Raw genomic sequence first — 12738 nt, 5'->3', positions numbered from 1 at the left:
AAAAAAAATGATCATTAACTTAACCACAAAAAATGCAGCAAAAATTGGTGAATATATCCTTTTCTTTGTTCTTTTATACATCCATTTCCCTTTCCTCTCCACATTTTTTTCTGATCCTCTTCCTCCATCTCCTCCTTCCTCCAACTACTATTACAACTAGACCCAAAGAGAGGAAAAGACCTACACAACAAGGCTAAAATTGTTAGCCACTTTCTATGTGCCTGCGAATTTACATGCTAAATCCATTTAACCCTCATACATCCTTGAAAGTTGGTCAGTCAGGACCCAGGAGTTCATAGAGCCAATATCACCTGCTTAATCTCCAAAACCGCAATACCTTTCCAAACTGAATGTCTGGACTCTCTAAAGCTAAAGTTCTTTCTTCTGACAGCTCAATCCAAAGAACCCATTTATATAGTTACTATTTTTTTCATAAAGTATAATATCATGTTTACTTTGATAGGAGCCCACCCTATTATGGTGATATTTACTAGGCTCTTACAAGTTTTCTGTTGAATAAATAAATTAATGAGCAAAAGAATAAGCAAATCTGTTTATGTACATAAAATATAGACCTAAATTTAGATAATTATCTCTCTGCAAATGGAATGAGACATTATAATGACTGACTTTGTAAGCTTTTGTTGACAAACACAGAAAACAAGGAACGAAGATCTAGGTAGGTCTTTGCCTCATAGAACTAATCTTAGAAAATATATACCTGGTTATAGATAATGTTTTTCTTTTTAATTAATTATTTATAATCTTTATTTTAATAAATAACCTAAGGATAGTGACCTACAAGTACAAGGTGAGACTGAATGATAGCCTACACAAATTACAAAATGATCTGGTGAAGCAAGAAAGTATTGTAAGTGCATTTATTCTATTTACCAGAGAAAAGGAGGGAGAGTGAGAGAGAAAGAAAAGAAAAACTACTAATTAAAATCCTAGAATTCAGGATCGCCTAACAGTTATATCACTGGACTCCCATGTAGTCAACCACAATTCCAGTCCTGGATCTGGCAGTTTAAAATTCAAACCAGATGTGTGTGAGTGTGTGTGTCTGCCCAAAATCCTGAGAGGAGAATGGAGGGGAAGGAACTGTGACATGGCCACCCCAATGGGGAGTGATTTCTTGCTCTCTCTCTCTCTCTGTTTTTTCAGTGAATGCACCCACCAAATAGCAAAAAAATCTCTATTAAAAAAATAGAATTCTTGGGAACCAGCAGTTAGCGTAATGGCTATGTCGCTGGACTCCCACGTAGTCGACCGCGGTTTGTGTCCCGGACCCGGTGACTTAAAACTCACGCCGGGCACGTGTGCGTGCGTGCCCAAGATCCCGAGAGGAGAATGGAGGAGAAGGGATTGCGACGTGACCATCCCCCCTGGGGGGTGATTTCTCGCTTTCTGTCTCTATGTCTCTCTCTGTCTGTCTGGCGAGCGCACGTGCCTTACAGTGAAAATCTCTCCCAAAAAAATAAAAAAATTTAAAAAAATAAAAAAAATAGAATTCTTTTTAACAGCCTAGTAAAAAATGGCACTTCTCTTTTTTTATACCTCTCACTTACTTACTCACTCATTCATTTATTCATATGACTAATTATTGTTATTGTTATTATCTCCTATTGCTTTCAAAATGGTGCTAGATTCTAGAACATGCCAATAACTATTTTTAAAAATGAATTCTGTCCTGAGCCAATAATATTACTAGAGGTATCAAAAAAAATGATATCACAAGAGCAAAAAAGCAAGGCAGTAAAAGACAAATGTTCAATTAATTGGCCCTGTCCTTAAACAGAACAAGAAGGCACAATGGATGTTACTCCCAATATAATATACAATGCAGCAAGCAGTCGTTCAAATCCTATTTTCTCTAATTATTCTTCATTCATATCTTTGGCTGGAAGAAGAGTCTTTGTCAAAAGATGTTCACAAAAAGAAGCATAAGGGATCTATGCAAGAGCTCTTCAGCTAGAACTGAAAGTACCTGCACCCTGAAGCTCTGAGAAGATAGTGACCATAATGGGTTTCCGAAAGATGAGCCCCAGTGTGTCTTCATTTATTTAGATACTTGGAATAAAGCGATTCTACCACAAACCTCTTATATTTAAAGAAAACGAAACAAAAGCTCAAACTTAATCCCCTCAAATTTGTTTCTCATTGTCACTAGGAAAAAATGCAACAAATTTGAAAGACTGCTATTGCTATGGCTTAAATCATCTAACAAAAAAAGTAAAACAATTACAAAGCAAAATGTATAAAGAGAAAGGAATATACCAGTTTTACAAACTAGCTTGGTGAAGGGCAGACCTTAAAACATGCTGCCAGATCTCACCAGCAGCAGAGTCAGAAAGAAATGACAAACATATCTACCCACTCTAAGGAAACAACCTCCTTTTAAATGGAAAATGAAGGCACTGTATGGGGAAAGTTTACATTTGGATAACACACAGAAATCTAGGGAATATGAGAAAGAGACAGGAAGGGCCAACAATCCATTCTTTGTGTTGCCAGAGAGATTGCAAATTCTCATACGTTACAATTATCTAGAGATTACCTTCTGAAGATCTGTCACACGGTCAGCAGAAAGCAATCAGTAAACAGACTAGTCCAGCAGCACATTCTTCATTGTCCTCTGGCCCATTTTTTAAATTTAGTATCGCAACCCCTTTCTTAGACGAACCCTTTATCTTCACATTTCCCAAGATCAGTCGTAATAGTGATTGTCGATGAACTTCATAGTTCCCATTAAGCTTAAGAACTCACATCTTTAAGCTCCTATTGTGTTCAGAAAGGAAGGTCTCATGGAGCCCAAGGTGATTCCTCCAGAAGTCATATCCCACTTCTGACACCACTATGCTGAGCCAAAGAAAACGACTGCAAAGTAAAAGTTATAAAGAAAGAGGAATTGACTAGTTTTACAAAGATAGCTCAAAATATAGGTCAGACCTTGCTGCTGTTAAGATCTGGCAGCATGTCCCAAAGTCTGACCCTAATTTTATGGTAGCTTTGTAAATCCAGTGAATTCCTTTCCTTCATGACTTTTGCTTTGCAGCCGTCAGTTCTTTATTTCACATGACAGAATATATGTGTTCTCTACCAAATTCATGCAGAAACTTAATCCCAAATGTACAGGATTAAGGAATGGGGCTTTGGGGGAGGTGATTACCTCAGAAGGACTCCAGCTTCATGAATGGAACTAATGACCTTATAACAGAAGTGTGAAGGAGCTGTTTGCCCTTCGACCCCTCTACCTTTCATCAGGGGAGAGAGAACCAACAGGCACCACTTTGAAGCAGAGTGAGCAGCTCTGCTTCAAACCAACTCTGACACAGCCTTGGTCTTAAGCTTTTCAAACTCCAAAACCGTTAAGAAATAAATGTCTATTGTTCAAAAATTACCTAGTTTCAGTGTTTTTATTATAGCCAATATGAATGAAGACAGTTACTACATGTTTTCCAAAATATTTTCAAAATTTCTTTTACCAAGTTGTTTGGAAAAACAAGACCAAAAAAGAAGGGCAGGTTCCAAAGGTGGCATGGCAGTGATATGACGCTGAGATGCTGGCTCACGTGGAAAGGTCCTATGTTATCTGTTTACACCAGGCATGCATGTGTCCTCCTGATCTGGACTGGCTGAGGCTCAGGGTGGGGGGAGGAGTCATGGCAAAAAGACCTGCTGCAGGTACCTCTCTCTCTCTCACACACACATTCAGAAGAAATAAAGGAATAAGCATTTCGTTGAAAGTACATAAAAATAAGCAAAACAAACATGACATTTCATTCGTTTGTTTCTGCCATAGGGCACGTGCACTTACTGAAGAGAGACAGTAAAAAGGGAAGTGAGAAATTATTCCCTAGGGGAGATGTTCAAGCTACAATCCCTTCTCCTCCATTCTCCTCCTGGGAATTTTGGGCATGCATGCATACTCACTCAGCACTGGGGTTAATGTTTTGAATAAAATGGAAAATTTAATTTTAGTTATATGATAAAGTGAAACTATAAACAGAGGTAACTACCAATAAGTTTGCTCAATCCATAACTGTATGTATAAAACATTATTTAACCTAATTGGCTCATATAAAGGCTTTTTATTTTCCTTGACACAAAGAAGGTAGCCTTTCAAAAAGCAGATATCATGCTTCTCTTCTTTTTTGTTTTATTAGATGTAATTTTGGGGGGAGAGGTTTTTTGCTATAAGTCACTTGTGCTCACCAGAAAGACAGAGACAGACAGAAAGTGAGAAATCCCCCTCCGGGGGCATGGCCACACCACAATCCCTTCTCCTTCATTCTCCTCTCAGGATATTGGAAACGCACACACACACACCCAGCATGAGTTTAAGCCACCAGGTCTGGGACTTTAACCATGGTTGACTACATGGGAGTCCAACAACATACCCATTATGCCAACTGCTGGTCCCTAAATGTAATTTAAAAAAATAAATTATCAGGAGGCACAAGCACTCATCAGAGAAAAAGAGAGAAGCACCCCGTAAAGGGTCATGACACACCACAATCTCTTCACTCCCATTTTTCCATCCTTTCAGGATTTCAGACACATATGAATATGCAAGCCACCAGGGATAGTATCTGAACCATAGTTGGCCATGTAGGATCCTCCTCCCTTAAATACTAGGCTATGAGACCAACTCTGTAAATGTAATTTTTGGAGCAAGAATTTGAAATGTGTAATTTATCAAGGAGAAATCAATTCCAAAATCATAAAAGCATTGTAGATATAATAGCATTTGTTCAATGCTAATTTGTTCAATGAGTATCTACTAGGTGCTTAGAAGGAAGAAGGAAAACCTAAAGGAAATTTTTTTTCACTTTGCATTAAAGTGAGAAAGGTAGATAACAAAAGAATGAATCAACAAATTATTATGTAACATGACAGGCAAAGAACCATGCCATGAAGAAAAGTGAAACCAGTATGGAAAAGGATGGTGGCCATGGTGGGCAAAAAGCATATTTTTATTTATTTATTTATTTAAATTTTCATCATAATCTTGTTTATATTACATTGAATAGCTAAAAGGGGTAGATATGTCTGAGAAGATGATATTTGACCAAAGACTTTAAGGACACAAGTAATAAGCCATATGACAGTCTTGGCAGAGGAGGCAAAGGAAGGGCTTTAGGCAGAGGAAACAGGGAGTGTAAATGCCCAGAGCTGGGTACTTGATTTTTTTTTTTTTCTTTTTGGAGAGGTTTTTTCACTATAGGGCGCGTGCACTCGCCAGACAAGACAGAGAGAGAGAGAGAGAGACATAGAGACAGAAAGCGAGAAATCGCCCCCCAGAGAGGATGGTCACGCCGCAATCCCTTCTCCTCCATTCTCCTCTCGGGATCTTGGGCACGCACTCACACGAGCCCGGCCTGAGTTTTAAGCCACCGGGTCCGGGACGCGAACCGCGGTCGTCTACATGGGAGTCCAGCGACATAGCCATTACGCTAACTGCTGGTTCCCGGTACTTGATTCTTTAGAGAACCATAAAGAGGACAGTGGGGCTGTGAGCAAGCAGAGGTAGAAAGACGGGACAGAGAGATATTCTTGTAGGGCTTTGTAAGCCTCAGTAAAGACTTTGAATTGTATTCTAAACATTCTCAAGATTGGCTGGATGATTAAAACAAAAAAATGACAAGATATGATTTGTGTTTCAAAGGATCTCCCTCCTATACTGGTAAGTGATTTGGTGGTTTGGATACATAAAGGAAAAGAAGGTAGTTGAAGTAGATAAATTTAGAAGATATTTTGAAAAAGGACTCACTGAATTTGCTAAAGGCTATGATGCATAAAGTGAGAAAATCAAGAGCTTAGTCATGATGAGACCAAAGTATGGCATCTAAGCAACTGGGTGAGTGGTCAGGTCATTCATCAAACCAGAGGCTGTTAAAAAAGGAAGAGATCTGGTGGCAAATGGAGAAAATAAGACAGAGAATTGAAGAAAAACTAGGAGATGTGTTCTTATTTAGGGCAAAAATAGAAAGTAAAAGCGAAGGAACAAGAGGATAAGTGAAAGGTGAAGGCAGAAGTCTCAAATGAGACTTTAAGTGTAGCAATTGTGCTCCAGAGAAATTAAAACTTTTTAAAAGTGCAATTACTTGACTTTATAATTGAATAGTTCTGTTGTCACAGACCTGGAAATATCCTCATGTCATGGGTAGGCTTTCCATTGAATAGTCATTATATTATCATTATATTACAATTCCCCTGGAGAATTGCTTTAATGGCATATTAGTATGTCAGTTGCTTGAAGGCTTCAGACAAGTAAAGCACAGTAGGTCTGTGTATTCACGTCTTACTGTCAAGGCCGAAAGAGAAGCTGTAGTAATCAAAGTGTCTTGCTCCCTTGGAAGATGATGGCAGCCCTAGAAGATAATGGTGCTCCATGGGGTGGACAAACAGCTAGCATGCTGTTATATGCTACTGATGTGTCCTCCCAGAGCAATTTATTACTCAGAAATTTTAAATTTACTTTTAAAAGTCATTTCATGGGCACAGGTTTCTTTAGTGAATGCTTATAACAGAGCACTTCCTCTTAATTTGGTGCCACAAAGCTGCCTATCTATTAAGGATAGTAAAAGTCAGCTTTGATAAATTGGAAGCCTATTTAAAATTCTCCAGCTTGGAGCTTTTACCTCAGTATGCCTTTTAGTATTTCTCATTCCCTATTTTCAAGCTAATGGGGGAAAGGGTACTCCTTCCAATATACTGTACGGCTTTGATTGCTGGAGTTGGGTTGCAAGTCACAGACAATGATTACATTGACTTCTAACTGCAGTTTTTATAGCTATAAAATAAATAACACCAGAGTTGGTTTTAACAGAAAACACAAGATCAGATCTTGGTGCAGCTGTGGTGCAACCAAACCCATGAGGGAAAAGTTCTGGATTTGCAGTTGGGACCTTCTGGAGCACAATGGGCACAAGCACAAGTGCCACTTATCCAGGCCAATGGAGGTTGAGAGTGAATCCCAGCATGAAGACTTGGTTGGAGGTGGCTCGCTCTCTCTCTCTCTCTCTCTCTCTCTCTCTCTCTTTTTCTATCCCTATATATAGCTCTATGAAATGAATAAATACATGTTAAAAAAAGAAACAAAAATACAATAAGACTATTCTTTGCACTTCAGTTCCTGATCCAGTTACCAGTATTACAATTTCTCAGAATTTCTGCTTTTCAGTAGACTTCCACCTCCACCCCCTAACTATTTCAGATGTAGGATATGATCTTTTATAAAAATGTTAACATTTCACTGGGGATTATGACAGCTGTGAAGGTAAGGAGTCTTCCTGTCCTTACATAAAAAAAAAGGGAAAAAATAAATATTCAAAATTTGGGAGAGCAATAGGGCTAAAACCAAACCTACTTGCAAATTTACTTTCCATTATTGACTGGAGTTAGCTAAGAGTATGATAAGATACATAGTAATACAGTTGGATTGTCTCTGCAGAAGTAGCAGGTAAATTGCTATGCTACTGAAGAACATACAATCAGATTATGATGAACTGCCAGCTAAGGCCGTGCCTATGCCTTGTGAGGTACACACTCTAAGCAAAGTTGTTGCTTCAGCCCTTCCTATAGATATTTACCCCCAAATCTTCCCCTTCATCAGCAAGCTGGGTTTGAGTCCTCCTGTAATATGGAATATTTCACTTTTACTCCAAGATAAAACACCTTGAAATGTAGGTTATGTCAGATACCATTAAACAATTCCACTCTGCAGAGAAGACATTCTATTATTCTTTTCTTAGACTAATCCCTGGGCCATCTCTAGTTGGCCTCTGTGCTATACAGGGCTTCTTCCAGAAGAGATTGCATTTGTTTTTCTAGTAGTTGGTTATATTTTATTATCTTAGTTCTCTTCATATTGAATGATGATATTTGCAACACCTAATATTACCTAGAACAAAACAACAGTTAAATAAGAGTTGGCCAGATTTATTTAATTCTAAAGTAATACCATCATAGACATATCATTTATTTCTCTGAAAATTTTTAAGTTTAATCAGTGGGATATTAGGAAGATTACTAAAAAAACGATGGTTAAATATCTGAGCAAAACTGTAGAGGAAGAGGCAGAGACCTTGCTGGCCATAAATCTCTATCTATTCTTACAATTTATGGAAAGAGTCATTGATTAAACTTTAAGTCTGAATTTACATGGCACATAATATTTGGGAAAACTTGATTCATTGGCTCCAAAAATAGAAAAAACAAGATAAATGGATAGAAAAATAATCCTTTCCTTAAAATGCAAAGCACCTATTATTATTACTGGTGTTGCTACTGAACCGTCATACAATATATGGGCACGACAAACTTTCCTTTATTTTCTTCGTGGAACTACAATTTATAAATGATTTGAAATCTTCCGGTAAAAGGCATTCTTTTAAATAAAAGAGTTTGTACTTCGTATGTTCAGTGTTCTTGTATGTCTAGAGCAATCCTTTGCTTTGTATTCACAGGGTGGCTCTGTGTATTTAGAGAAAACCTGTCTTAAACATAACGGATTGGAGAAAAAAGAGGCTCATTTAATAAAAGATAACCAAAGGAATTATTTAGTTTTTTTTTTTTTTTCTTTTTAAAATAAGATGATGAGAGACCAGGACAAAAAGGTTAAGAGATAGAAAGAAAAGGGGCAGTGGAAGTGAGTGTTACAACCCAGTTAGAGTGAGGAATATTTCAGTTATGTAACAAAATGATTAAAAACAAACAAACAAAAACCCTGAAAGATTGAAAAAGAGGGAGCAAGCCACCGAGCAGGGTTTTGTGAAGATTCAATTCCAGGGCTGCCTCCTTCAGGAAAACAACCAGCCTTTCATACAGCCTTCCGTAGCTTGCAAGTCTCCCAGCATTTCACATACATCATATATTATCTAGTCTCTTAAAAAAAATGCCTTGCATATCTATTTGCCTCCATGAAGATTGCAACACACATCTCTTAGAGTCCTTCAAACAATCAGGAAAATGACACTAAAAAGTTTGGTAAGTGAACTGGACCTGGTGAATTAGGTTGTATGTGGGAGAGGTATTTGGAGATCCTCTATCAGGAGTTGGAAGTAGAACAGAAATGGCGAAGTCTTAGATTAACTTTTCAAGTAGAAAATAAAGGGATCTCATTAAGTCCAACAACCCTTGACCAAGTGCTCCTTAATAAGCCCTTCAGCATGACTAAACTTTAGACAGGTTTCTTAACTCTAGGCCCCTGAATTCTTTTCTTAGAGAATTTATTTTAGAAAAGGAGAAATTCTTTTCTGCTCTTTTGAGATGTAAATTTTTAAAAATCTTCTTAATGAGTTTAAGACCCAGGGATGTCCTTTTCAAGGCCCTGGGAGCTGTTCTTTTGAAAAAAGATCAAAGAAGATAGTGCCCCCATCCTGTAGTCTGGCCTGGAGGAAAGCAGCCTAACATGTGCCTACCTTGCTCCAAGTTGTAAAACTACCCCCTGTCATGAAGACTGGGAAAGTTTATTTTTTCTTTGGGTTAGGCTAATTACCAAATACAATTGGCTTACAATTCCAGATAGTTTACCTTTCCTTGGGGGTCAGGCTAATTAGCAAATGTGATTAGCCTAATAGTCTAAACCCCTTCTACCCCTCTACCCTCTTCCACACTCTTAAAACCCCTGACTCTAGTTGAGCAGAGCTGAATATCCAGATTTGGTGCTCTCTCCCCTATTACTGGCAATAGTACTGGAATAAAATCATATTCTGTTTTCCCTTCTTGTCTAAAGTGATTTATTTAGTTAGTTTTATTTTTTTAAAAAAATACACAGCCATTCCTATATCAAGAAAGGGAAGAAGAGTTTAGGCCTACATTCTTACTGTGTCTTATCCTTCCTCAATAGATACCTTTTTAGGTCCTGCCAGTTTCTTCATTTCTTCCAGGGGTGGAGCACTGGATCTCTTCTTATGGGTGGTCACCAAGCTCTATTCTCCCCCAGTCTTAGATACCTAATTTCTGTTCTTTTGCTTGTCCTTTTCCTATCTCCTTTTCCTCTCCTCTGCCCCTCTTCTCTCCTCCTTTCTTTCTCCTACTCCCTTTTCCTCATTTCCTTCTCCCTTCCTTCTTCAGCAACATTTCTTCTGTTGACGAAAACTAAACTCTGCAAGATAATAATTAATATGTTTTATTTCTTAAGCATGAATTTGAGTGACATAAGCCTGGAGAAGAGGCAAAATAATTCCTTTTTATTTGGGTGATCAGGTAAATAGTTCCTTTTATTTGATTTTAACAGTGAGAGAATTTAGTGAAGAGCTTTCCATTGGCCTGGCCCAAAAAGGTGGGACCTGTGGAAGCAGGTCTTAAAGGTTTGGGGAAGGACTTAGTAAAGAGTGTACTTTAACAGAGATGAGGGGACTTGTGTACAACCACAAGATACTGTCCCAAGGACAGGATGTTGGAAGAGTCCTGTTATCAATGAGTCAAAATGGTCTGTTAATGATTGTGTGAATGACTCACTATTACAGGATACTATGCCAAGGACAGGATGTAGGAAGATTTTTGTTAACAAATGGGCCAAAATGGTCTGTTAATGTCTGTGGGTGTGACTCACCCCAGTCCCTCTGGAAAGGATTTTAGAAATAGGAAAAATCAGTCCGATTTCTATGCTCACTTCAATTCTATTCCTGAAAGATATATATAAACTTAATTATTTTTGAGAGAGTGAGAAATTTTTGCAATAGGGCTCTTTCACATGCCAAAGAGACAGAAACAGAGAGACAGAAAGCGAGAAATGATCCCCCAATGGGGGCATGGCCACTGTGCAATCTCTTCTTCTCCATTCTCCTCTCAGTATTTTGGGCACGCATGCACACACACCCAAGAGTGAGTCTTTTTAAGCCTCTGGGTCCAGGACTCGAAACGCAGTAGGTCATGTGAGATTCCAGCAATGTAATCATTGTGCCATCAGCTGGTCCCCAAACATAATCTTTTTAATGAGTTCAAGTTTTCAGAGGAAACAGAATGAAATTTATTTCATACCATTGGGTCGTTGGATAAGTCATTCCAATGACTCAATAGATGTAAAAGGAACTCTTCCTTCTAACCCAAAAGTAACTATTTAGTCAAGGAAAACTAAAGGGCCAGACTACTTTCTTCAGGTGGAGTGGGGTAGAGACCAAACAAGAGCCATAGAAAATAAAAGGAAAAAGCCAATATCTCAACGAAACATCCAGCTGAAACAGCATGCCGAATCATTAGAATGAGACTTTGGCCTCCATCATTTTTCTATAAGCAATGTCCTTGAACTGAAGAAGCAGAAAGGAGATGGTGAAAGGCCTGCAGACCAGCAGCGCTGGGAGTTTCCATAGATGCAGAATCTCTGGTCCTGTCCTCACCTATTAGCGCTGACCTGTGCCACCATAGGCATTCCAGGTACTTCCGATGCTCATTAAAGCTTGAGAAGACCAGGCATAGGGAATAACCTCTGTGATCATAACAATAATAATCACAGTGGCAATTCAGCACTGTAGCTCCATTTCAGCTAAGCAATTTATATTATCGCCAAAACTTGATTTTTATTTTTTGTGTGTGCAGAGGAAAACAGGGTAACTAGAAGTAAAATAACAGTTCCAAAGTCACAAAGCTAATAAATTTAATCTAGACCTTAAATATATGTTACGTAAAACAGTGTGAAGTTCTAACTCCGCAGCTAGCTGATTATGAGCAAGTTCCCTAAAAGTTATTAGCTTGTTTTCTCATCTGAAAAATAGGGGCCATATATCCACCCCATAGATGTTACAGACTTAAATGAGAGAATGCATATAAAGACTTATATGCACGAATGCTATTTATATTTATAGTGTTCTCACCTCTTTCAAAACGATAGCCATTCTATTCAGAATTAAATATATTTAATCATCACTATGTTCTATAAGAGATATGAGATGTGAGTGAAAGTAACTCCAAGAGAAGGTTTATAAAATGGGACTGAGGAAAATTTTCTTAACCTTCAGATCTCTGGCTGCAGAAATACATGATACATTCCAGGGACAGAGAGTAGAAAATAAATTGACAGGTCAGAGACCTCAAAGAGGAAATGAAAGAAGTCGGGGGTGGGAGGGATGCTGAAAGGGGCATCTCTCCCTGCCAATTAGCAAATGGTTTTCATTTAATATTTGCGTTTTTTGACCCCTCAAGTGTTTCATATTAATATAATCAATTATTTTGTCATGTGTTTTGCTTTAAGCTTTCCCTCTACTTTATATTTTGCTTCATTTTTTTCCTCCTTTTTTTTTTTTAACCAGAGGTTCACTCCATAAGGTAAAAGAAGATGAGAGAAATAAAAAGGTGGAACCTATTGAGAAGTTATGAGGTTAAAATCGTGTTCTTAGAATTCTGCACTATGCGAGCCTGCCAAGCCATAAGGCAAACCGAGAAGTATCCTGCAGTGTTTTCAGAGGAACCAGATGCAAAAACAATCTAAAGACAAGCAGAGTATGAGGTCTGAAAGACATCATGCTGTTGCCAGGACCTTCCCTCCCTGTAACTCAACCACACACACACACACACTGCATCTTACACACACAATGACATACACACATTGCACACACACACAACCTTACGTATCCTCCTCATCTATCTTTTTCCAGTGTTTTGCTTTTGCTCGTCAGAAAGCTGAAGGTTCTGACATTGTGCTTCATGCAATACATTTGGGGGAAAAAAGTTGATTAAAATTTCCTTTTTTGCTTTGAAATTTATCATCAAGCCCATGTAGCATAAAGCATC

Source organism: Tupaia chinensis, unplaced genomic scaffold (genome assembly GCF_000334495.1).
Source record: "Tupaia chinensis unplaced genomic scaffold, TupChi_1.0 Scaffold150006_1, whole genome shotgun sequence".
Lineage (NCBI taxonomy): Eukaryota > Metazoa > Chordata > Mammalia > Scandentia > Tupaiidae > Tupaia > Tupaia belangeri.
This window is presented reverse-complemented; position numbering follows the sequence as displayed.